This window comes from Melitaea cinxia, chromosome 21 (assembly GCF_905220565.1).
Source record: "Melitaea cinxia chromosome 21, ilMelCinx1.1, whole genome shotgun sequence".
In the NCBI taxonomy this organism is placed as follows: Eukaryota; Metazoa; Arthropoda; class Insecta; order Lepidoptera; family Nymphalidae; genus Melitaea; species Melitaea cinxia.
Genome location: NC_059414.1, coordinates 2,851,154 through 2,875,089, shown reverse-complemented (window position 1 = coordinate 2,875,089; position 23,936 = coordinate 2,851,154). Strand labels below are relative to the sequence as shown.

The 23,936-nt window shown below is 37.6% G+C and overlaps 1 pseudogene; it reads right to left on the bottom strand.

Annotated features, from left to right (window-relative positions):
* Positions 1 to 4,768: 4,768 nt before the first annotated feature.
* On the bottom strand, positions 4,769 to 7,151 carry LOC123664220 (annotated as a pseudogene).
* Between the last annotated feature and the right edge of the window lie 16,785 nt (positions 7,152 to 23,936).

Genomic DNA, 23,936 nt, shown 5'->3' with positions numbered 1-23,936 from the left:
ATCTACCTAAAATTTCCGTAATAAATTTTTTAATATTTATTACATCCGAGTCAACATGAGGGACCTTGCCCCACTGTGCGTACGAACATGAGGGTTACCTATGTGTTTCTTGGCAGTCGGGTATAAAGTATGTTAGCCGCAATGCAAACAGTCTTCTAAATTTACTAGAATATTCACGTAACGTGTATAAAGAAGCTTAAAGAATTTTAAAAAACGACAACAAAATGTACGTGTAATTCTCTTCGTGTATCCTACTCAGTAGTGGGCGGAATTCACAAGAACGAAGTAGATTGGCTGTATGTATATAAAAATTCTAGTCGAGTTTCGAAACAGAATGCATTTAATGCTACGTACGGTTTTGTTATTGACATGAAAATTTTGTAGTGAAAATGTTTTGAAAATTATCGTAAAGAATTTATTTTTTATATTATTTCGGTTAAGTTATGATCTCAAATTATTTTTTTTATCTAACACAAATTATACTTGAAAATATACAAACCGATAAAAATCTTATGGTTATAACTAGCTAACTTCGTTCTACCAAGTTGATTTTTTCGTGTATGTATACGTATCGACGTTTTTGTTATTTGTTTTTGTACAAACGTTGTCTTGAAAATAACGAACACCAAAACAATACTAGTCGTTAATAAATTATGGCGCGTACATACATTTCGGGAGTACATTTTTATTTAAATCGATAGAAAAACAATATAGATAGGTATTGATATATCTAATCAGTAATTAAAATTATTTATTGTGATACGTTGTACTGTATGAGTATGTCGATACCTGTGCTGTCGTAGGCAATTGAGATTTATAAACAACAATTATACCATAAATAATTTACAACTTACAAGCAATTATTATTATTTCAGTTACCGCTCTACGCGAACACTGGGATGAGGCGAACGCACGCGTTCTTCAGCGGAAAGCTCAGCTGGATGCGATGTTGGGTGACTCGCAACGGTACGAAGCGAGGCGACGCGATGCGGACGCGTGGCTCACTCGCATGGAGACACGCCTCGCGAGCATGACGCCTCCTGGACACACCGCTGATGTTCTAGAGATGCAGTTGAGGGAGCAGAAGGTACGAAGCAATCATTATTAGTTAAATTTTTAATACATAGTGTGGTCTTTTCAAGATTCTTAGGTACAACACATGGTTTTAAGCCTGGTCTCAATGGTAACGCAAATCTTTAGTAAATTAGTAGACTTTAGGAAATTAAGATTGGAATAAGCGTAGAATTAGGATTATCCCAACAATGTCTGTTGTAATTTAATTGTATTACAATGATGTTAGTGTTAGCATTTAAATTTGTAATTCTAACAATTAATAAAATATTGGATTTTGTATTGATATTACTCTTATTGTTTATTCGTTTAATCACCATTTTCCGAATGGTTAATATTAATTTACGAATAGTCAGTCGCCATCTTTATTATCTGTTTTGTGTTGTAGTTACCCAATAAATACTTTTATTGTTTATATTTATGCGTCTATTAATTTTATAAGATTGTATTGACTGTAACTTCATTGGATTGTAGCGTTCTTACTGTAATTGTTATTTGTTGAAGTACCGGAATAGTATAAAGATGGTGATACCATCTTCTGAATAGTTAATTGTAATTTTCTGATTTGTCAGTTACCATTTTGTAATCTATTAGCGCCATTATTGTCCTATAAATATGATAATTTGTAAGTAAAGAGGTTAATTATTGTGAATGAATAACTATGAATTTGAAGTGAGAATTAAGTGTTGCATTGAGTGTTTTCAATGGTGTTCTACATTAGTTATGAGTGTTTAGTAATCTTTGTATGAATTTAATAGTAGGTATACTTAATTATAAGCATTCACAGCATAATATGAATATAAAATAAGCCCTTAAACAATAACTATCGAATATCATATCTATTTGTTAACTTTTTGTCATATCAATATTTTTTTGTCACGTTTAAAGGAGAATTTTATTTTTTCAGTCATTCCACGCCGAAGTCCACCAATACAAACACCAGATTGAGCTCTTCGGTCAGTTGACGCAGCGTCTGATCGCGGTCTACAGAAACGATGACACGACACGTATCAAACGCGCCACTGAGGCCATCAACCATCGATATAATGAACTAAACAATAGGTAACACCAACTATGAAGTCAAATAGCTTGTGATATAAACGGAACGGATAAGACGGGAATACATCTTGTTCTTCATTTGGGTTAATGGCTTTCAATAGTGCCAAATGAGTACAGATGATTTCGCCAATTTCACGAACATACATCTAGCAAACGTGAAAGTAGCTGTTGAATTTCTTGCCGTTTTTCTCAGAAGTAATTAATTAGTTTTTTAGTATTTTTTTTTAAAGTGAAATGAGGTGTAATAGTCGATTATAAAGAATTTTTTGACGATTTTGGACGTGATTTAATTCAATTTTGAAAGATAAATTTAGAATACATGTACAATCTATATAAATATAATATACAACAATAAACATATTTTCACAAGTAAGCAAAACAAGAAAGAAGCGAAAATAGAAATAAAATTGAACTCGGCGATTCCTATTACTGTTATTCCGAGTTTGTAACCAATACAATGAATTGTATTTTCATTTCCTAACTATGAGTGTGTGCTGAGGACAGAACTTGTGAAATATTAATATCTGTTTCACAAATTCAACCTAAGATACGATCCCCATGAATTATTAACAATGTAAGTAGGTCTCCACCTAAAGCGCTAGTTATCGTCACCGCTTTAGTAAGTGAAGGAAAATTTGCTAGATGGCGCTGTTTATGTTGCTTGTCTATACAAGTACAATTTACTTTTCAACGAAATTCATAGGTCGCGCTATAGACAAGTAAATTAAAACTGCTAATATGTATGTTTAGTTGGTATGTAATCCACTAAAGTAAGGGACCTAATTACATTTAGCTGTATTATTATCAATATCAGATCCTTTGCGTTTTTTCTATTCTTCGTGACATAAGCAAAATTAGCCGTACTATATTGACACTGTTGGAACCCATTAATTTAAATGAATGTGTAATTCTACGAAAGTATTGCAATAACAGTCGGATAAAATGATATTCGCATGTGTAATAATTGTTCTATTTTCGCAGCATCGTAGCACGTGGAAAGGCACTACACTCTGCGGTTTCATCACTGCAAAACTTCGATCGTTCATTGGAGAATTTCGTGGCTTGGCTGAGTGAAGCGGAATCGTTGCTGGATGCAGCTGAGCGAGACCCTCATCTTCTCAAGGTAGGCTTAGGTTTAAAGATTATTTATTCTCATAAAGACAATTACATTACTTACAAGGTAGGAATATAAATAGTATAAATAAATAAAAAATTTAGGAGTGTTATCCAATTTGTATTCAACAAAATATCTAAATATGTAGTTACTCTAAATACCAGCACAGATGGTGCCTACTTACTGAAAGACAGAAGTTACAGCGCCATCTAGTACCAAAATAATTTTGAATGAAAAGTTTTCACCTACTACGTCGGTACGGGTACAACGCCATCTATCGTAGGTTTGCGTAACTATCAGAGACTTTTATTTCGGTGTACAAGACAGAGGGCGTTTGAAAACCCCATAAAATAGATTTTACGCAAAATATAATTTAGTCGTCTTTAATAAAACGCCCTCTGTTATGTTTCACTTGAACTACATCATACCAATTCTTCACGTTCACGTGTGAGTTTACGTACATGTGTAAGTAAAATAAAGAAAATCCATAGATGGCGTTGATTAGTAATTGAAGATAATTATGTACAAGATGGGGCTTATGTTCGTAATTTTGTGTAGGTAGCTATTAAAGAGACGAAATTGATTTCTATGAATATACGTGATCAATTTGTTAATACTGTAGTAATTCTGTTTTACGTACTGAGCAATTAAAGCTATTTAACAGATAATTTTAATTACCATAGAAAATACTTATGTGTTTTTTTTAAAAGGTAGGTAATTTTATATATGATTTGATTTAAATTTTTACCCAAAGAAAAACACCTTTACACCACCACAGACAAACCCAGGTTAGTGGTAAGTTGCCACTATTTTTAATGATTGAATTAGCGATTTTCTTAACCACGGTATAATATAACCATTTAACATAATTATGTACTTTACCTTTCTATAAAAATCTGTATAAAAAATTAATAAATTGGAACAAAAAGATAACAATTTCGACGTTATCCTACAAAAAACTTTATCATAACTCGTTATTAACATTAGCAAAGTTCAGTTCATCTTAGTATACACAATAAGCTTTAAACTTCAAATGTTTTTCGCATCAAATCCTTTCCACTACGAACTTCTAACGACCGCCGCCAGCACTTTATTAAGCAAACAGACGCGAAATGGCGAACGCCGAAATCTGAATTATTAACGCAACGATGAAATTTAACTGCAACATTTTCAGTTTTTTTTTTCTTTTATTTATTTATAATCTGCATTTATTAAATGAACTTGTTTTATTTTCTGACATGAATGACTGTTCGTAATTCTGATTGCTTTTATTATATGCGATTTCAAGATCAATCGGTATTAAAACTATTAACGTTTACTTTTACTTTGAAATAAAAGACGACTCGTATGATAAAGATTTCGTGTATTGTCTGACCAAATTACAACGAATAATGAACAAAGAAATGATGAACGTTACAATTTTAAATATTTTGAACAAGAAAAAAAAACGTATGAAGTTAGGCGAGGTCCCCCCGCCCGTCGCCCTCTCATTGGCTGATAAGCGGCAACTTCACGTTAGAAGCGCCACTGCCCACTAGATGTCGCTTGAACATGGCCCCCGCCTTGGAAGTACCTACTTCCAAAGAAAAAGGGTCTCAGCATGATGTGGCCTCTTTGGTTGCGCCCTCGTCTACCGGCTGCAACGGCAGCGGGCAGATTTTTGAGAAAGCTCGTTGAACGATGCCCCTTGATGTGCGAATATCTGCAACACGAGCAACACCATCCTTGCCTGGATAGGTGCGTAAAATCCTCCCCAATCTCCACTTCAGAGGCGGGAGATTATCCTCTTTGATAAGCACCAGGGTGTCAATAGTGATGTCCCCTGTATTGTGTTTCCACTTGGTTCGGAGCTGGAGCTCCGACACAAATTCCTTCGACCATCGCTTCCAGAAGTGTTCCCGCATTTGCTCCACCCTTTCGTAGCGAGTGAGACAGCTGTTGTTCCAAGCAGTGAGATTGCTGGCAGGCGCGATCAGCGGTCGTCCAATTAGGAAATGAGCTGGGGTGAGAGGAGAAAAATCGTTGGGATCAGAGGACATAGGAGTTAGGGGACGGGAATTTAGGACAGCCTCGATTTGTGTTAATACAGTACTGAGTTCCTCATATGTTAAGTTCGCGTTACCGATTACACGTTTTAAATGAAACTTACATGATTTTATCCCTGCCTCCCATAAACCACCAAAATGAGGAGCGTAAGGCGGGATAAACCTGAAGCTTATGCCAATATCAGCTGCAAATCGAATATTTTATTAACGTTTTTGTTGAGTTTATAAAAAAACTCTTTTTCAGCACCAACGTAATTTTTTCCGTTGTCAGAAAATATCTCTGCCGGCTTACCACGACAAGAAATAAAACGTTTAAGTGCTAGAATATAATCTTGTGTGGAGAGGCCACTGACTAACTCTAAATGTATAGCTCGAGTAATAAAACATACAAATAAACAAATATAACCTTTAACAATCCTGGCTCCCCTCCCTTTACGATTTAACAAATGAACTGGTCCAGCGTAGTCCACGCCACAACGGATAAACGGAAACCCGACATCTAAACGTTCAGAGGGCAGATTACCCATGATGGGATTCAAAGTCTTACCTTTCATTCGCGTACACGTGACATAATTGTGAACTGACTTTCTAGCTAAGTTCCTAGCACCAAGTGTCCACCACCTTTCCCGTAAAGAAGACAGTAGCAACTGAGGGCCACCATGTAACAAACGTTTATGTTCACTCTCAAACAACAACACTGTGAGTCGATGTTTATTACACAATAAAATAGGATGTTTTTTATCGAAACTAAAACTAGTCGAATTAGAAAGCCTACCACCAACACGTATTAATTTGTTATTGTCCATAAATACATTTAAACTCGCGATTTTATTAAATTCTTTTTTGTCTACAACCTGTTTTAGCGAAAGATCATTAAATAAACAGCGATAAACGTCCGGAAACGATTGCAACTGAGCGATACGCGCTAAAGTTAACTCTGATGCATTTAATTCCTGCACAGACAAATGTAAACTATCGTTATTCGGCTCACCACTACTACGACGTCTACGCGTGTTGTTAATGAAACGCAATACATATGCACCGACGCGCTTCAACTTATTATAGGACGAGAACCTATTGAAATCGATAAAACTATTATTACAAGACTCTGTACATGTTAATACAATAGGTTTCGATCGTAATTCCGGTAAATTATCGCAAGTTTGTAATAAATTTTCAGATTTAAACTTAAAATTGTGTTCTCGTAAACAACTAGGTCCGTGCCACCATATGTCTGACCTTATGAGCAGTTCAAAGTTAAGACCCCTAGACACTAGATCAGCTGGGTTATCCTTACCTTTTATATGTAACCACATTGAGTCACCGGCTAACTAGTTTAATTCTGTGCTTCTGTTTTGAACAAATGTTTTTTAAAGAGTGCGGAGACATTCGTATCCAACCCATCACTACAGTGGAATCTGTCCAAAAATAAACGTTATCGAATTTTAAGCGCAATGAATTAATTATCTTTTTATAAAGTTTCGCACCTAATAATGCCCCACATAATTCCAATCGTGGGATGCTAATCGTTTTTAATGGAGCGACCTTACTTTTAGCACATAACAAATTTACCGCCACGTCAGAGTCGCAATCATCATAGGTACGTATATATGCACAGGCATCGTAAGCATCCTGAGACGCATCCGTAAATATGTGAAGTTCGGTGTGTTGAGTGTGCATGCTCCTTACGAATCGTAGAATGATAACTCACTCAAGCGGTGCAATGTTTTGATGTAACGATTCCAAGTTACAGTGACGTCATCAGGTACCGTGTCATCCCATCCGATTTTACTTAACCAAAGACGTTGCAACAAAATTTTTGAAATAATGAAATCGTATATTTGTGAAATTATAGATAGCATTACACTTTTAGTTAATGAAATAGAATCAAATAATTTATTTTTAAAATTGAAATAATGATTATAATGATAATGATATAATTATAATTCGTCGCTGTCACTATGCCATCCTAAGTGTAGTGTTTTATAAACAAATCTTCACACTTCCTCTCGTCCTCGGTAAGAACGTTGGAAACGTCTGGAATTTCTTCGATCTCCAAAAATTTTTTTTTTTTTTAATTTAACCTCTAAATTTTGAGCAACATTACAATGTACTCGATTACTATTACTAGTAGCATCGTTATTCGTATAAAATATAGGACCCGAAATTAACCAACCTAAATACGTATTCTGTAGGTATGGACTATTCGGTAAACGTATTTTTTGATTTTGCAATAATTCCCAAAACTTATCTGCTCCTATCAAAATATCGATTTTAGACGGAGTATTAAAATAAGGATCGGCAAGGTGAACGTTTTGTGGTATGTTAGTAAGGTCGATATTAATATTTTGTGTCGGCATATTCGAGGTAATAGACGGTAAAACTAAACATTTTATACTCGTATTATAATCGCATATTTTTGAACGTATATTTAAATTGCATATATTACTCGACTGAACAACCGATTGACCTATACCCGATATTTGTAAAGTGGACTGTATTAAATTAACGTTTAATCGTTTACATAATTGTTCTGTAACGAAACAATGTTGACTTCCATTGTCTAAAAGCGCTCGCGCAGTATGAAATACGTTCTTACTGTCGGCTACTTCGATTAAGGCGGTGGAAAGCAAAACGGAATGAGACAACATGCGCGACTCGTCAGCTGTGTTATCAATATTTATGTTAGTGCGGGTAGAATGCAGCGCGGTCGACGTAGTGGTCGCACTATCTCGATCAGCTGATTCCTTATTCATACTATAAATATGAGGTAGTAAAACATTGTTAATACTTCCTAAATGCAATAACGTATTGTGTTTAGACTGACAATGTTTGCAGGGCCCGAATAAACAATTTTCTATTGCATGACCCGAACGTAGACAATTACGACAAACTTTATTATCATCTACTAATTTTATTCTATCTTTAACTGTTAAGTTTAGAAAAATAGGACAAGTGTAAAGAGCATGATTGCTACTACATGCGACGCAGTTATAAGAACGTTTATTACTACCCGACTTATTCAAAGAATCTTTACGCGTAGAAATAAAACTATGTAATTTTGTTTGCGATGTCGGTTTTTTGATATCACTATGAGGCCGATTATCGTGCGATTTTTGCGAACTAGCACTCGTGCGATTAGCATATATCATTTCTAATGTATCAGCTCGATTGCGAAGGAATGTTAACAAATCATCTAACTTTAATTTAGGACTAGATTCCTTTTGTGTAGCGTACGTAATAGATCCTTTGTAATTTTCCCACTCTTTTTCAGTAGAAACGTCTAGTTTAGATGCTATTAAATAAATTATTAAAGTATCCCAATGCTCTGTGGGTTCGTTTAACGTTTTAAGAGCTCGTAAGTTACGTAAAACAGTATCTATTAATATTCTGATTTGTTTAGGCGATTCTTTATTCATACCAGGTACAGTGAACAACGCTTTGATATGATTATGCACTAAAAGCCGTTCATTATTAAATCTGTTCTCAAGTAAAGCCCAAGCGTGCGAATAGTTGACAGCTGTAAATTCTAAAGCGCTTATTACTTGATATGCACTACCAGAAAGTGATGATCGTAAATAATGAAACTTTTGAATCGCATCGAGATCTGAACGCATATGTATCATACTAACATATGAATTTTTAAATTCTAACCATTGATCATAAGAACCGTTGAAGGAGGGTAGCTTTATTTGAGGTAATTTTATACTAGAAGTTAGCGAGCTATTACAGTTAGAACCGTCATTCATATTTGATTCAATTAAAGACTGTGCCGATGCCATACACGAAAAATAGATGTCTTCAAAATTTTCTCTGTATTCTGTATGATCTTTCATATCATCAGACACTAACTCGATTTTATATTGAATTTTGTTAAACGCCTCATAACTTTCTTGAGCACTTTGCATTCTTAACTTTAATTCTGCTTTTTTAATTGAATCTATAGCAATTTGTTCTACATTTAAATTATACAAATATTTTTTGAATGAAGTTAACCGCAATTTTATACTACCCCGCGAACGTTTTAAATCAACTAACGAATCCTGTTCCGAATCTGATTTGCATGGAGATTTTGGCAATTTCAAGCTATCACCCTTACTACTCATCTTGATGGCTTAAAGAAAGAAAAGATACTCACAATTTTAAATGAATTGACTGCAAACAAAACGCTGAACGTAGTTACGCTTAATCCTGAGCGGATGAGGATGGATGGATGAAAAGAGAGATGGATGGACGATTACGCCTGGAGATCTGGAGATGATGAGAATTGATGGATGGATGATGTCCAGTCTGCTTCAATTCTACTCAAATCTTGATCCGGCTCGAAGGACCAAAATGTTCGTAATTCTGATTGCTTTTATTATATGCGATTTCAAGATCAATCGGTATTAAAACTATTAACGTTTACTTTTACTTTGAAATAAAAGACGACTCGTATGATAAAGATTTCGTGTATTGTCTGACCAAATTACAACGAATAATGAACAAAGAAATGATAAACGTTACAATTTTAAATATTTTGAACAAGAAAAAAAAACGTATGAAGTTAGGCGAGGTCCCCCCGCCCGTCGCGCTCTCATTGGCTGATAAGCGGCAACTTCACGTTAGAAGCGCCACTGCCCACTAGATGTCGCTTGAACAATGACAATGTCAAATATTGTAGAATTTAACAGCTTATAATTTATTTTAAAAACAATTAATAACGAAGAAATTGATTGGAATTACATTTTGGTTTCCAGAAGTAATTTCTTTTATCTTTATCACAAATAAAGTATAAATAATCCAATTGTTTTGTTAATTGGAAACGTCAATTCTCTAAAATGATATTTTTTCATAACAATGTAATGTGTTGTTTGTAAATTATTATAAATTGTTGGCAATTTTAAGCAACTACATAAAATAAGCAAAAGGTATTAATTTCGTTGTAATATAAACTACAAAACTAAAAAAAGGTGTTTCATGTATATAAGAATAAATTATTTACACAATTTTTATAGAGGCTAAAATGCACATATCATCTAAATCAATTTTAAAAAATAACTGTCAAATGCAAGTAAAATTAAAATTCTGTACAATTAGACTTTATAAATATACAGCCTAAAATGCACAGATAATCGAAATCAATTAAAAAAAAGATTATCAGATGCAAGTAAAATTTGAATTTCTTTACATTTAGGCTCTGTAAATATAAAGCCTACATGCACAGGCCATCGTAATCAATTAAAAAAAAGACTGTCAGAAGTAAAATTTGAAGCATCAGACAGACTATTCTGCGGCCTTACTTTACCAGTCATCGAATCAGAAGAAAAATAAAGTTACTTCAGACTTGGCTCCGGCCTTTTGATATATCAGAACGAAACTTACAAATTCAAACTAGGCTGTATGGATAATAGTCCTTTGCCTTTCCCTATTGGGGATAAATTTTAAAACAACAACAACATTTGAAGCATCAAACAAACTTTTTCGTTTTGTTAAATTAATATATAAAACAGATTAAGTGCGCCTCTATCGAACTGACGGGTATTTAAACCAGAGCATAGTTAAAAGTTGTATGTAGCGTGGCGGAGTTGAACTAGAGGTTAACTCCTTAATAGCTAAACTATCGATTTTTTAAATATAATTTACAGTTTACCTTATTGAAACGACTTCAATAATGAAGGAGGTTCTCAATCTTCTCTGCGAAACCATTCCGAATTGGTGAAACCGATTTAGAAGTGATTTTGAAGCGAACTTAAATAAAATAATTTTTAATTTTGATTAAATTTTCGTTGTTTTAACTTATAACTTTTTACTGTGTGTATCGATTTGAGTTATCTTCACTAATGTGTATTGTACTATAATTGTCGATGTAAAATCAAGTCAAAGTTTGTTTTCTTTCGAGATCAGGTACTATTATTAATTTACTTATCAATCTTTCTCTATGTTTCAGGTAAGTCAAATCACACTACAATTCGAAAAATTAGGTAAGTCCACATTAATTCAACTTATCTCTTTATCATATGCAAATACAATTTTTATACTGATTTCAATATAAAGCTGATAATCAACATAAGGCGTCCTTAACACCCGACGGGGCGTGCGACAAACGCCTCATCCATAATGCGCATAACAACACAGATTGAGAACTGTCATACTGAGATTATACACACCTGCGTCATTCTGTCAATCATATCTAAAAAATAGATATTGAAATGTACAAATTATAGACACCTATACGGTTTTACCTAAAATAATATTTTACATAATTACAAAGTGCTGTTTAAACATTTTTTAAAAAAGGAACTATCGGTGGCTTTGTTTTCTTTAGACTCTAATTTCTGAACACGGCTGTAGTTTTACAGTAAAATTGAACGTTATTGTAAAATGACGATTTAAAACATTTGAAAAATGTTTAAAAAAAATTGTTTTTTCTTAATTCTTAAGTACTGGAAAAAAAATAGCTCGACTAAATGTACTGTATTTTAGGTATTAGTAGATTAACATTGATAAATAGAAAAACAATCTAACAATATTTGGCTTCGAAATAAACGTTATAGTATGGAAAAAAGTTGAATGTTAGCAAGTATACTGATGATGCCGATAATTAGTACGCGATCCTTCTTATCGTACGATCCGATCTCTTACGACAAAGAACTAATTAATCCCTAAGCATTATCTGTGGAAAGAAAAACGATATTCTATCATTAATTAATAGAAGTTACACTTGACTTCGATAGTTTAAAGTGAAGTAAGTGAAGAGATGAATTAGAAGTTAGAACATTAGCATACCGCTTAAATCAGCCATACTCAACCTTTTTTTTATACCAAAACACGTTTTAGTCATGGTGTCGCGGGCTGCAAGCAAAATTATTTAGAATTATTTAGGTTTTAATTAAAACGTAATTTCAAGTTAACAATGTAGTTACTTTATTAGTGAAAAAATAAGTTTTAACAAAGATATAATTGTAAGTGCATGCGGCCTGTGGGCCGCAAGATGAGTATAGCGGGTTTAAAAGCCGGCGAGTGAAGTGAATTGTAATAACACTAGCATAGCAAGAAGCTATAAATAAATTAAAAAATAAATGAATATGGTCAACTACACAACCTCGTCTATTCCTATTGTAGGCAATTTGTACTGTTTTGATATTGTTGAATAGGTTAAAGATTGACAACTGTTTCAAATGTTCTATATATCTATAGTTATAAATAAATATCTTATAATTGTGTTTGCTCGCCAACGAAAAAAAAAACCGACTTCAATTACATCGACGATTAATACAACGTAGATCGATGAAAAAATAGTCAAGTAACTACGCGTTATCAAAGATTACTCAAAAAGTAGTTATCAGATCTCAATAAAATTTATATGTGACCACATGACAAACATCAGCTATCGATTAAATTAAAAATTATCAAAATCGGTACACCCAGTAAAAAGTTATTGCGGATTTTCAATAAGTTCCCTCGATTTCTCTAGGATCCCATCATCAGATCCTGGTTTCCTTATCATGGTACTAAACTAGGGATATCTTCTTTCCAACAAAAAAAGAATTATCAAAATCGGTACACCCAGTAAAAAGTTATTGCGGATTTTCAAGAGTTTCCCTCGATTTCTCTGGGATCCCATCATCAGATCTTGGTTTCCTTGTCATGGTACTAAATTTTGGTTATCTCCTTTCCAACAAAAAAAAAAATTATCAAAATCGGTACATCCAGTAGAAAGTTATGCGGTATAATACAACGTAGGTCGACGAAAAAAGTGTCAAGTAAAAATGCATTATTAGATATAACTCGAGAAGTAGTTGTTAGATCTCAAATAAATTTAAATGGGACCAAATGACACACACCACCTTTCGATTAAAAGAAAATTTGTCGAAATCGCTCCACCCAGTCTATTGTCAAAGTTCTGAAGTAACATACATTAAAAAAAAATACAGTCGAATTGAGAACCTCTTTTGGAACCTAACCTTTTTTGGAAGTCGGTTAATAAATACCTTAACATACATACATTCACAATTATTCATCCTCTTAGGCAATTTAATGTTTATTTTTAGGTAATCGACGATATGATATACGTGCATGTTCTTAGGAACAAATGTACGTTTACGTAACAGGAATTGAATTTATTATCCCTGCAGTAAAAAGCAGGGTCACTGTTTACTGATCGAGCTTGTCACGTTATTAAAATATACTTTAGAAATAATCGAATATGAAATCCGTTCAAAATTCAAATCTTTATCGATTAGACGGATCGTTACCAAGTCGTTTAAAAACAATTTCGACCTTCGACTCTCGTTACCAAACGAGCGAATGCGTTTTATATCGAGGACTGAGTAAAAATCTCGTCTTTTTAGTGAGAAATTACAATATTTCCGCTCCGTCGGACACAAAGAAAGCCGTTCGGTAATAAGGGTGCCCTTGTTATCGGCAAAACGTTCAAACTCATTCTTGTGTTCGATCAAAGTTCGATCCATTGTATTTTTTTTTTTTTTTTGAAATATTTTAATTTTTAATTCATAAGATGTTTATAAAGTCGTTTTAAAATTGAACTACTCTTAACAGATTTACATTTTTTTAAAAACAATGCCTAGAATTATTGCTCTTATATTATATTAACTCTACCGCCCTACGCCTTGCTTATTTCTAAGTCTAACATGGTACTCAAATGTCATGATTACCGGCACAGATTATATTGTTTGGCTGGCTATCTTAGCTTCTATAAATTTTTCAAAGAGTGATATTATTTATAAATATAATATATTACCATACATATTATTAATAATGCGTAATATATGTATAAATTGGATCTACCTTTATATAAAAAATGTATGTCTAAAACGAATTCCTAGCTAATGTTCTTAACACAAAAGTAGCACCCTGCATATATATTTACACAAGCATTTTCATTGCACATTGAGTATGCACAAATGTTCATTAAGTAAAATTAACTATTCAGTAATGTAAAATAATAATAATGTTTGAGTAAAAACAATTTATTTTCTCGCAAAATAATAAGTACCGTCCATTAAAAAGTCGTTAGCTGAAACAGTGGGGGATCATTTAAAAAACATTCGTGCTAGCGCAGTCTTATATTGGGCACACAAAAATATCATCAATTAGTTGACTGAGTTAGACTTTAATGAAACAAAGAGACAAGATGTTTAGCGGAAACATGTGAATTATAATAATTCAAAAAATCGTTAGAAAAATACATAATTCGTAGACATATGTACGTATCAGCTGAATCGGCGATAGTTCCACTTTACTTATAACTAATTCTTTAAAAATACATAAATTAATTTTTTTCAATTACTATTTAAAAGTGCTTTTGTAGCCAACTTCCCCTTATCCTTTTTATTTGCATCAACGTTTTCAAACTATCTTAAATCGCCATAATAGTAAATAACCAAATGTTATAATTTAGACTAAATGAATTAAAAACCGTATTCTTTTTATGCAGTTTACTTAACAATAACTTATAAAGTAGTCCACACTCTAGTAGCTGAAAAATTTGTTACCTTTAACAGTGAAAAGAGTAGCTCGAAGTAAAGAGCTGTTTATTTTATTGAAGCTATTTATACGAGCTTGTTCGCTCTGCACTGTGGGTAACAGTGGCCCGTTACTACCAGTGGCGAATTGTCGATATTGTTTCTCATTCGCATCGTTTCTGCACGAGTGCCGTTGTACGAAATGGCATTAGTGATGGGAATAATGTCGATAGTTTTTTTTTACTTAATGTTTTGACATTTATATTTCGTTTTTTTTTCGTGTTGGTGATATTGTTAAATGTTAGAAGTAATTATTATATTTTTTCGTGTGTTTGATTACGTGTGAATCAAAGTTTTCTTTGTGAAACTGATTAATATAAATTAAATTCTCAAACAGCTGTTTTTAAGGCTAAAGAATTAATGCTTTTTTTATAGTTGTTGGAAAATTACTATACATACTTTTGTTTACGTGTTTATTTTACTTTCCCTATAATTGATATTTTAAAGGTGTGTTACGTTAGATTATTGGAACAAGATGCATTCAAATTAATTGCACTGCTATCTACTAACTACCTTCTACTGGATACTATTGTTTTGATACAGTTTACCAGAAATATAATAAAGAATAATATTGAGTTATTCATAACAGAAGTGAAAATTAATTTAAAAAAAAAGGTTTATCGATAAACCAATATAAGAGTTTTCAGCACTATTACACCGAGTCCGCTGGTCCGTACAGCCCTTTCTAACAATCGACCAAATTGATTTATAGTTTTATATGAACGTTACCTTCGCATTTCTAATATCCCATTAAGGTATTATCCCTAGCTATGATCCTAGCTTCTTACGAATTTTGTTTATGACCCGGATTAAAAAACGTCCATAAGGCAAAGTGCTAACTGTGCGTTGTAAGCTACTAAATCATTGACACTGCTTGCTATTCTAGAACTAATGTACATTTGTTTATATACGTAAGTATGTAAATGTACCCGTTATCATAAAAAAGTGTGTATCTATGTATTTAAACCGGCTGTTACCAAAAACTCAAGCAGTGATTTACCTTAAGAACAGGCAAATAATTTTGTATGTTAGGCATATTCATTTATTTCTTTTTACCGACTTTTTTCACCACATCACATCAGCCTATCGCCATTCACTGGCAATTTTTACATAGCTGTAAATAGTGGCGCTGCCGTGAACTAAGGGCCGAAATTTTTGGCGCATACTCATGTGTTTTACCCATAGTAATCACGCAAGGCAAGCGGGCTGGTGACAACTGGGTTGGATTTATCGTATCAAAGACGCTGCTGCCCGTCCTCGGCCTGTGTATTTCAAAGCCAGCAGTTGGATGGTTGTCCTGCTATCGGTCGGCTTTTTAAGTTCCAAGGTGGTAGTGGAACTGTGTTATCCCTTAGTCGCCTCTTACGATAACCACGTGAAGAAAGGGCGTGGCTATATCCTATACCACCGTAGCCACACAGCAATATTGTAGTATCTCTTTAGAATGAATTGTGCATATTTTGTCACTCATATATTTTAAAAATATTAAACCGGCTTTGTTGAAATTGAGACTAGTATGTTGATTAATTAAAATATATAGAAAAGAATTTCGTTACGAATTTTTCAAGAGATTAGGACTTATGTGAATAAAGTAACGGGCTACGACATAACCCACGTAAAATACTGACGCGTAAAGAAACGGCCAGTCCGTACACGGCTTAAGGGTTTAACATTTTTTCAGTAAACAGGATGGGTTCCTTTAATAAAGCTTGGAATATATTGAAAGTGAGGAAGGTTATATTGTATTTAGGAACGGATGGGGGATCGAAAATGTTGTTTACACACGGTGTGCAACCCGCAACGCGTTTTTGGAGTTTTTACACGTAACAGTTTATTACTCCTTACTCATCCTACTATCCTTCGTAGTATCTTATTTAATAAAATGAAAAGGAAAGCTTAGATTGATGTTTGGTACTTTCCCACGTGAAGGCCACTTAAACGATTGGAATAAAAATTGGTACGTAGATAGCTTTAGATCCAGAATATCACATAGGCTCCTTTTTATCTCAACGTTCGGAAATAAGCGAGTCTGATTGCGAAATGCAGCTACACCTATATATATATATGATGTATCGTATGTGATTTCAAAATAACGGTGTTTTTTCAAGTTCATATAGTTATTTACACGGTACTAAAGTACAATAGACCGTCTGTCTTTCTGTTTGTCCAGGCTAATCTCCACAACGGATTAAACGATTTTTATGGAACTATCACTGGAAGATAGAGGACGTGGTGGAGCCACATATTGGCTACTGTGTATCGTTTACAAAAACGTTCTAAATGTTGGTCTATATGTCTGTACATCTGTCTGTGGAACGGCTAAAATGAGATAAAGAAGGTCATATATCACAGTCCACTGTTCGCCCTCCACAAGTTCGCACCAATAATAGGCTATTTTTACTTCAACATCCCTTGAAACCGATTGTATTGTGAATTTTTTCAGTCTTTAAAATAATAAATAACCAAAGATCGACTATAGATTCCATTTATTTTGCAGATGAAAATAATGTTGTAATATCTATTCGCATGTCGACTGCTTACATTAGGGGACTAGCATCCCGCTCGGTATTTAACAAAAAATTCACAACATTTTATCCCCAATTTCAATTATTTTGAAAAAAAATATAGCCCATATCACGCGCCAAGAGTGTAGCTTGCCAATAGCGAAAGAGTTTTTGAAATCTGTTCAGTAGTTTCGAAGCATATTCAATACAAACAAACGAACAATCAAATCTTTCCTCTTTATAATATTAGTATAGATATATCCACTATCCCGTGGTTAAGCAGTAGTTCTTCTTGAGAATTAGGACAATGCCCAGAAAGGGGATGATATAGGCTGAATTATATACGACAAAAAACATTGAAATGAATCTCAACCAAAAGGCACTTCTATTTTCGCTTTATAAACAAGACGCTTAGCTTTTAGCCAACAGAAATAGCCCACACTCGAACGCCATTAAAGGTTTAAGGGTTCGATGCCACCACTCCAAATTACAAAAGGGATTCAAGCATTTGTTTTAAAAATACACTACAATTTTAACGGCTATAATTTTAGTTTATGTTATTGGTTAGGCCGTACATTTTTTTTTTTTTTTTTTTTTTAACAAGTCTTATACATCCACGGGCTTATGAACCCATGTCCTTTTTTACTCTAATACATGCAAATTTTTATTTTTATTTTTTTTTCTCTATTTCAAGGTAGGCGTTAGTCAACAACATCGCTGTTCAAGTCAGACTATGTTTGTTTTTAATGTCTCCAAAAGAGACGTGAGTCCACCGACCGGTTCTTAATCTAATCTATGGTACAACATTTTTTTTTTTTTTTTTTTTTTTTTTTTTTTTAAATTATTATTTCCTTATAATACTATACTTAAGCTAATTCTTACATTATTTACATGCGTAATAATCGTTTTCTTAGAAATATATTTTTTAATATTGTCTATATTACTACCAAACTTACTCCTCCCAAGCAAAGCAACCTATTCGAATTTTATTTTGACATCTCGAGAATACTCTCAACGACGGCGGTGTCTCTATTATGAATCGCCATCTTGAGACTATGCTCGAGGATGTCTTTTTCCGTAGCTCCGCCGCCCTCCCGACGAAACGACAGATCGCGTCATCTCTGTAGTCGGTGTAGTAGACACAGGCCTTGGTGTGTCTAGTCACCGCGACTATCGCGTGCGAAACGCTGTCATGTATTCGCAGCCTCCCACTCCTCGTCTGGATGACGATGACACTCTCACTCGTCTGGCCCTGCGCCTCGTGGATAGTCAAGACACGCGACCCCTCCCCTTTCCCGTATCCCCGGTCCACCAGCAACTTCTTCTCTTCCTGCGTGAAGACCAGGTATAGGGTCCAGTTCTGTTTTGCAGAGATTTGCGCGCCCGTGAAGCTTTCCACGCGCAGGGAACGGATTATTGGGCTTGAGCTATAAATATCTTTGTAGACCTCGCTGATGGCGAAGGCGACATCCTTGGGGTTTCGGTGCGTACAAGACAGCTCCCACGATATGCCTGTTATCAGGGTTGGTCTGCTGTACCGCATCTTGAACAGGTTTTCCCTGTCGATGTACGGCAGCTGGTTAATATCTCCGATGAGGACCACATTCTTGGCCCCTGATAGTCGGGCTGCCATCACTATGGCCCCGAAGTGGTTCATGAGGGCTTCATCTACCGTAAGACGGCTGATTTTTGCGCCCCCTCGAAAACCATTGACCAGTACGGAGGCCATAGTGCGCACCTTAGATTTGGCTTTAACGCCATAGCGGTGTGCCAGCTTCTCCTTAAGTTCTTTGGCAGCCTCGACTGTGGTCGTAATGACGACTTCCTCGTCCTCATCGAATTCCCCGACTATGCGAGTTGTCTTGCCACATCCTGGAACCCCATTTATCCATTCCAGTGAAGGTAGCCCCCAGACCACGGAAGAATCATCGGCGTCACGGTCCCCCGTGATGGTTTGAGCCATCCGGAGTATCCGATCATCCAGCATTACTCTCGTGCATCTGGCCACTACCACCACCGGGTCCCCTGGTGGTGTATTGAAGATCTGAGGCTCTTGTTCCTGCCCCTCAGACTCGACCGCGCTCACGAAGCCTGCTGTGATGTTATATGCAGCCATATACCTCCCCGACATATTTCCTTTGAGTATCTGTCGAGTGTCGTTGTTGTAAATGGCTGCTTCGGCTTCTTCGAGTTCCACCTCCAGTAACTTTAGGTTGTTGTACTGGTAGGTCTGCATAATCTTATTGCATGTGGCCAGGGTCACCTCTCGGTTTGCCTTTGTTATGGCCAGGAACTCGGTAAGGGCATTTTGCGCGTGTTCAGACGGTGTGGACGCTGGTCGAAGTTTTGGTGGTGTTACTTGCCCCATATCGGCCCTTGTTCGAACAGTTGGTGGCGCCTCCGGGTGCTTCGAACTTTCGTCCTCGGTGAATCTTTCCAACGCCTTAATTTGCCGCTCTCTTGTATCGACCTGATTGGGGGACAAATGGGGCGGTTTTTTGCCTCGTTTTGGGGAGATCGTCGATTGGATAAACTTCGCCATCGACATCAGGCTCGGTTTCGGTGTGGCTTTTGTCCGATTGCTTAACTCAGCCTTTTGGGCCTCGACCTGTTTCTGTAGGCGCTCCGATCCGCTGGGTGTGGGCTCTTCAAGAGCCGGCGATGCGGGGGGTTTAGATGTCCTGATCTTGGGTTTTAGGTAGCCTAGATCCTCCCCCCTGTCTTCGTATATAATGACCTCGTTGTTCAGTGAGGCCTTTAGACACCCGTACCTGTCTGATACGTTGCCTTTGTCATACCCGACTCTCATTGAGTCCACACTGATCCTTCCGGGGGCCCCACCGGAGGCCTCGCCCAGCCGCTGTAGCCACAAACTTGACTGCGCGAAGGCAGACCTTTCTCCTTCCTCGAAAAGCACGATTGTTTTATTTTTCAACCGCACCAGACGGTAAATTAAGTCGTCCTTCGGTTTTTGCGCAAGCGCCTCGATCTTAGAGCGCTTTATGCTTGTGTTTTGCGTGCTACCTGTCATCAGCAGGGCAAGCCCCGGCGAGACCACCAGACGATCCTGACCTTCGGAGCGACAAAAACTCATTCCGACTCTCTCCGCTTCGCTGTCCATAAACAGAGCCACGCATCTGGTCTTTATTCCCACTTCACCGCTTCCTTTCCATTCTTTGAGCAAGGCCACTGGTGTTTTGCTGTGAGTAGGTTGCGGAGGTACGTTTTTATTGGCTCTCTTCTGGAACAAACTCTGCAGAGAAGACGGTGTGGTCTGTGTTATTTGGCCACGCAGCGTTTGGGTATTCAGGGGCTGAGAAGCAGTTGCCCCAGGCTGGTAAACGGTATATGGGACACGGACCTGAACGTGTGTCGGTGTCTGTGTAATTGTGTTTGTGTTTGTGTTGGTAGTTGTTGTGACGGTACTGGCACTATGTGGTATGAATGCAGCCTGTGGTAGAGCGGTCGTGCTATTTCTTTTTGCAGCCAAGGAAGCGGCTTTTCTCGCAAATGTCAGGAAAGACGTTCTGCCCGGTTCATTTTCCAAGATGGTGCGGAGCGAGGTCTGGTCTAGTTTTGTCTGGAGTTTGAGTTCCAGAGCCAGCCTTTCTCCGCCGAACCTCGGACATTCCAGCAGAATGTGCAGAACTGTCTCCTGACAGTTTGAGTCGCAGATACACGAAGGGCTGTCCCTAAGGTGGAATCTGTGTAGATACGCCGCAAATCCTCCGTGACCGGTCAGTACTTGTGTGTCGACAGGTGTTAGTGCCGATTTTCTTACCAGCTTGTAAGCGGTCTTTACGTCTGGTAGAAAGATTTTCGTGACCGAGCCAGTTACCGAAGAATTGTATCTTTCTTGCCACAACTCGACAGTCTCTTCACGTATCCGCCTTCTGACATACGACACTGGAACTTTGTCGTAGTCGGGTGCCGTCTTTTTCGTTAGGGCCGCCTTTTTAGCCAGTTCGTCCGCTCTTTCATTTCCCGGTGTACCTACGTGGGCCTTCAACCAAAAGAACCGCACCGTTCTATTGTCTTCTCGGATTTGCCTGATGCGACTCTTCATCTCAATGGCCAGAGGGTGGGTTACCGAAGGACTCCTTAGTAGATCAAGTGACGATCTAGAGTCGCTCAAGATGTTAATAGAGCTTTTTTTCGATTTCCTCGCCATGTCCACGGCTCGGAAGAGTGCGTACATCTCCGATTGGAAAACGGTATTATGCGGTTCAAGCCGGAACGTGGAGTATCTTACTTCCTTGCCTTGATCCCACCACGTTAGGGCTGCTCCTACTTTGCCCTCTATTTTGCTACCGTCGGTGTAGATGTATGAGCCGACGATGTGGTGTTTTTCGAGGTCTTCAGGGTTCAGACTCTCCAAGCGCTCATACTCAGTTGGCATGAGTAGAGATGGATGGGGGTTTTGCATCGGACCCACCTTGCGCTCCAGCTCTCTGCCCGGTGGCAGAAGGTCCTCGCAGTGGCCTTTCTTAATTTTAAACAGCATGGCCGCTTCTCGGATCCGAAGGTCGAGTGGGAGCAGACCTGAGAGAACGAGTGCCGATGTCAGAGACACCGTTCTGTACGCTTTGCATATTTTCTGTGCGAAGCCTCTTTGCAGTGAGTCTAGTTGCTTTCTTACAGACAACTTCTCTGCTGCTGAGGACCACGCGCTTGCCGCATACAGGACGATGGGCTCTATCACCGCCACGTATATGGTTCGGACTATTTCTCCGTTTAGACCCCAAGACACCTTCGCCGCGCGCGCTAAATGTTTATAAATGTTAGCCGCTTTCTTGCATACGGCGGCCACATGCGCATTGAATGTGAGCTTTGAGTCCAAAATGAGCCCCAGCAGTTTTATTTCTTCTACAAGCCTCAACTGAGTGCCGGACATGTGGACTATGGGGGTATCGTATTTTAGCTTCTTGGTCATTACCATCGCATTGGTTTTATGCGGTGCGAAGTTCAATTTATTACGTTTACCCCAGTCCTGTACGGCCGCTAAGGTGGTTTCAGCCGAAGCTTGCAGGTTGCTGGTTTTCTGGCTCGAGAAAACGAGGACCACATCGTCCGCAAAGGCTTGGCAGTACACTCCCATGCTTTGTACCTCTCTCAGAAGCGAATCCAGGATAAGGTTCCAGAAGGTCGGTCCACCTATGGATCCCTGGACACATCCCTTCGTGGTTTCCCTCTCACAGGATGCTCTGGCATAGTTTACTATGACTCTTCGGTCCTTCAGATATGAGTCGACCAAGGCGTATAGGTTCCTCGGGCAATGTTTTTCTACTAGCTGTTTCTTGAGAGCTGGCCACCATGCGTTGTCGAAGGCGCCCTCTATATCGAGCGATACCAGAAGTACTATCTTTTTTAATTTAATTTCCCTCCTGATATGCCCGACTAAGTCGTAGAGGGCGTCCTCCGTTCCCTTTTGTGGCATGAATCCATACTGGCTGCGGTGCAGCGTAGGGAATAGTCTCCACTGAAGTCTACCTATTAACATTTTCTCGACTGTCTTTCCGAGTATCGACAGGAGTCCGATAGGTCTGTAGGACTTCGGGTGGGTGTAGTCTTCCTTGGCTGGTTTGCGGAGAATGCATACGTGGGCGACTTTCCACTGCTTGGGGAAGTGAGACAGCGATAGACATTTATTTGCCAATGCTAAAAACAACCCCACATCGCAGTTTATTGCCACCCTGCATATGTCAGATGTTAGTCCATCCGGACCTGGAGCTTTCTTTGGATTTTGGTTCAAGAGAACTTGTTCCAGCTCGGCAGCTGTAAAAGGTGGATCATCATCCGAAAGGTCTTGTAGCTCCGCAGGAGTTCTGTATTCTACGGCCTCTCTGACCTGTTTGTGATAGGCAGTTTCGGTTGTCACAGAGTCCATCGGGTAGAACGTGTTTGCTAGGAGTTCAGCCGATTGATCCGGTGAAAGTGTTTCGCCGACCTCGCTCCTTAGCAATGTGTCTTCGTTTCTGCGAGATGTTTTCCTGATGACTCTGTAAATACCGTCCCATACGCTTTCACGGTCTTGTGCCGTACAGAACTCCTTCCAGCTTTGGGTGGCTGCTTCGCTTGCCGCTAGTTTGTATTTATCCCTAGCCAGTATGTATTCTTCTACAACGTAAGCCCTTCGGCTGGGTGCAGCATTTTTTATGCGACGTTTGTATTTTTTTGCTTCCCTTTTCAGGGAGTTAAGCTCAGCAGACCACCATGGTGGTCTGGGGTCGCCTTTCCACGGCTTTATCTTCGGGATAGTTTTCTCGCAAGTGCGATGGATCGCGGAGACATAGTTATTGATGATATCCTCCAGTTCTTCTTTGTCCAGGACCTTAGAGACGCAACTCTGAGTTATGTTTTCTTCTGCAAGCTCGGACTTCAAGTTTGTGGTGAAATCTGTCCATCTCGCCTTACTGGTGTTGTATCTGCGAGTCGAGATTGGTTCTAGCGGTTTTAGAGGTCCCTCGGTACGCAGGTTGAACGTGATGGCGTTGTGATCAGACGTAATCAGATCTCTTTCCACCCTCCAGTTCTCCATTGCTGCAAGAAGGGACTGACTGGTCAGAGTCACGTCCACACAGCTCGAGTAAAGCTTGCCGCCTCTATAGGTCTCGAA